The 4,296-nt window shown below is 49.0% G+C and overlaps 1 protein-coding gene across 1 annotated transcript in view; it reads right to left on the reverse strand.

The window, feature by feature from the left end:
* LOC119170492 (flavin-containing monooxygenase 5) overlaps positions 1-4,296 on the reverse strand; it is a 56,588-nt gene that overhangs the window by 46,139 nt on the left and 6,153 nt on the right. The window lies entirely within an intron of this gene.

Consider the following 4,296-nt stretch of genomic DNA (forward strand, 5'->3'; position numbering starts at 1 on the left):
CCTGCAATACGATTTATAAACGCCGAGTTAAGAACGTGCACTCACCGATGAGCCGATGCCGAGGACGTAAAGGGCAGCTTCTACATACATACATACATACATACATACATACATACATACATACATACATACATACATACATACATACATACATACATACATACATACATACATACATACATACACTCGAAAGGCCGCACACTGTACAGATTCAGCATTTCCTTCGAAAGTGGTCGGTTGGTCAAACGTTATTGAAAGTCTTGAGAGACGCGACAAACGCGCAGTGGACTCCTCCCCCGTTGGCACGGGTAGGCTGCAAGCCTGACTGCCTCGTCACGGGCTTTCTGGATGGCTCAAAATCGGTATGCGTGTCATCGGGTATTCTGGTGGCGGGGCATAATTTAGTTTGGTAGGCTTGATCGCTGCCCAGTAAGGAGGATTGTCCCAACATAACACTTAACATCGGTTCCTCGTGAGGCGCAAATGATAGCTTTTCATGACTGCACAACAAAATGAACCCTCGCAAAGAGTACATATAACCAATTCGCCGCGCGACAAAAGCCAACAAGCAGTTAAGCGGTTGTCCATACCAAACATGTCGAGACGTGAGGTCGCCATTAACGCTTCTCTGGTCTTCAGGGGAGAAGAAATGACGCTCGCTCCTCTTTAATGTGTTCCTCGATTCGCGTCGAGTTAGTTACGCGAACACGTAGGCGCCGAAGTTGCGCATATGTGCGTGGTTGCGTGGTCACGGCAGCGTGGTTATTGCGGGTCCAGCCGCATCGTGGCGTCGGGAGTTCAAGGTTTGGGCACCGCCGCCTCGTGAAAAGACAAGAGACGACGAGCAGCATTTTCTGCCACTGCAGGACGTACGCCTTTCTTCTCGATCGGCTTTCGTTTTTATTCTTTCATAAGGGTTTCATGCATCGTCGAGTCCTCGTGCCGTCGTACGTCGTGCACTTCCTCGTAGTACACGTACGCATGGCGTAATCGTTTCTAGACGCTAAGTAACACTCAGACACTGAGAGAGGGACGACGGGACTGAGTGCTTCACAAATGTGACTCAAAATTACGCGGCCGAGATAGGCTGCGGGATCGATGCTCGTTGACATGCGTATAGCACCTGCAAAACAGCGAATATAGCTCGGAAGGTATATTATAGTAACTTTGAAGTCTGAATTCTGAAGGAGTTGACACCATGAAAATTGACCCCGTGGGGACCCCTTTACTTCCCTCATGTCACCACGTTGCAGACAATAAAACAAGTTATGATGACGACATAGCTACCAATTCTCCTTTGCCGCGTTTGTTCCAGCAGTCTATACTTCTCGGCGGCTGGTACAGCGAGTCTGTGGCGGCGGCGCACGCGTTGAAAGTTTTGTGTTTGGCGACTCTGCACTCACGTTTCCCATTCGAAAGTACTTCTTGATGCAGACCGTGTGGAAGTGCGTCACAGTTCTGTGTGCTGACGTGGTTGAGAGCTGCCCACGTTAAGTGGGCAGGTCTCATAGGGGATAGCTGCAGCCGGTGGCTTGCAGTTTTGGGAGCTCTCTCAAACCGAAACTAGTCGATAATGAGGGGCCTGTAATGAAGTATCTGTCGCGTGCTGCAGCAAACGTTGTGCCTTGATATGACTGCCAGGCTCCCAGCAACACATTGCAACAAGAAAACGCGAGGCCAAAGAAAATTGTGTCACTATCCCTTCAAGGCGAGTCTGCGTTGCGTCATGAAACGCGAAAATTGACCATCGGCGGCGTGGCACACACTATAGTGATGCAAAAATAGTCATCGCGTGACGACGGCATGACATGATGTCATCATGACGTCACATATCATCATGTTCGTGACGTCCCCGTGACGTTACATAACGTGCTGTCACATGATGACATCACCACATGACATCGTTACATGGCCATAGGTGGCAGTCAGTCGTGGAGGCAGAGCAAAATTTGAAGTGTACTTTGTGAATTCCAAAGTGTGTTCGTCAAAAGCCTACGGACGTTCGACTGACTGAGCCTTCTTTTTTGTTTCGTTTTTTAGACGCTCTCTGCATTCACGTGATTGCTGAGAAAATGTGATGGGGAGAGGCCAGAGCTGGCACCGTACCAGGGCACGGACGGATGGACGTGAGCATGAAATATTAGAGGCTTTCGCCTTAAAACCACATTAGGCGCAGAAAGGTTTAGGAGATGCGTGGAAGAGGACACATATATCGACTGAGAATGAAAAGGAAAAAAAAAAGATGGCTTTTGCTTTTAAGTCGTTGCATGTAAGTGCTGGAGGTACTCGGAATTTATTTTTGTTGTTACTGACTCTACCCTTATAAACCCTTAGCGCCTGTGGAACAAACAGGAATTTGGAAGCATCAAGTGCGATATGACAATGCACACCAAAAAAACTTATTCTCGGCCTTCTACAACACTACTGACGTTATCACTAGCGCACAGGGCACATTTCTTGCTGACAAAAAGAAAGACCCCTGGTTTTTGCATGTCTGTTTTTGTTAACAATTGCTGGTTCCCCATCAAGGGGGGCGAAAGCTCATCGCACAGCCCTTGCCCTTATGAGGCAGATTTTGGACCCATGCTCTATTATGCGACGGGGGTGGTCTACACAAAATAGCTAGTCTTTCGTTAAGGCTTCTAACCACCCACTCGTTGCACTATCCGAATGATATGAAGCGTCGTGCAATTATTCTCTCCTGCCGGGCAATATCACATAGGCTAACGCTATTTCTCCTCCGGCATGATCCCTGTATAGGGTCTTTTTTCTAAATTTAAGGCACTGGCGTGGCTCTGCGGTATAATACTCTTGTCCGCCGTGTATAATTATTGGGTTCAATTTCGGTTCGAAGGTTCGAATACTGTTGTGTGTGTGTGTGTGTGTGTGTGTGTGTGTGTGTGTGTGTGTGATAGCTACAGAGAGAGAGTGAGAAAGAGAAACAACTTCATTGATGGCATAGCAAGGTCGGAAAATCCAATTTGCTGGTTGTTCGAAGGGTGGTGGCCAAAAACTTGCCACGACCGTTTCGGCCCCGTTAACCAGTTTTGCCTGAAGACAGTAGTCAGCTGACGCGAAGAGCGACTCCCACGCCTCGAGGGAGGAAGCTGGCAGTATTGTTTTTGGTGGGAGGTTCCGCTCGAGTTCCCAAAGAATGTAATTTTGGGTAGCTTTCACGCAGCTGCAATGTCGGCGGTTTGGTGGAATCTCTCCTGGATAAATTTTAGACAGCCAATGAGGGCTGGAAAAAGAATTTGTTTGGATTTGCCTCCAGATCGTGGCCTGTTCACTTGACATATTTGCTTGCGGGGCCGCCTATGTCTTGCGGTTCTCTCGGTAATACGCTGTAATTTTGTTTTACGTGATGATCTCTTCCTGCGAGAAGCCGGATTCAAAAAGGGCGCTCATGAATTTCGTGACAGGCTGTGTTGGGCCGATCGCGGCCAACATCATCATAAATAAGAAACGAAACAATAAAATACAACTTATATGGGTGCCCGCTCACGCGGGGAATCCAGGGAACGAGGCGTCCCACCGCGTAGCCCGAGGTTTAATCAACTGGGACGCGATAGCTGCGAAGAACGCCAGCGGCAGCGGACATCACAATCAAAATTGAGTGTTGTGAACTGACAACAGTTCCCCACACTTGAAAAAAAAAACACACACACACACACACAACACCGTGAAATATAACTAATCAAAATGATAGTGAAGACAACGCACAAGAATGATTAACAGAGGTGCGAAACTAAATTATGCGGCTCTCGACCGCCGGCAAGACAAGTCGAGGTATGCGTGTCCTTGTCGACGTCAGCGTCGACGTAAACCCGGCAATCCACTGATGGGACTAGAGGACTCTCGCTTCATCCAACGGCCCGACCCGCTCACCGCGGCCAACGGTGAAAGCATACTGACGAGGGTCCGCCACCGCTGCCCCAAATGTAGGTCAAGTCAGCGAGGGCGACGGCACTACCACGCCACGCCAAACATACGCTCCGATCTCTTCCTTCCCGCCGTCTTCCTCCTTCCACTTCCCACCGCCCGCTTTCCTTTCACTTGCTTCCTTCGATTTGCCCAGTTTCTTTTTCTCCCACTTTCACTTTCCAATCGCGAAGAGTGGGTGTACGCTACCTCTCCCATCGTTATCGCTCTCCAGCACCTCTCCATCTGTTGCTTTCTCATTCTGCTTCTAATTTTTTTATATTGGGAATTCTCCTCAAACATCGGCGTTGCGCTGGCTTCTCTCGCCCTTGCCTGGCATTCTAGGCAGGGGAAGGTGCGAGGGGATCTCAAGTG

Source organism: Rhipicephalus microplus, chromosome 2, assembly GCF_043290135.1.
Source record: "Rhipicephalus microplus isolate Deutch F79 chromosome 2, USDA_Rmic, whole genome shotgun sequence".
NCBI classification, from domain to species: domain Eukaryota; kingdom Metazoa; phylum Arthropoda; class Arachnida; order Ixodida; family Ixodidae; genus Rhipicephalus; species Rhipicephalus microplus.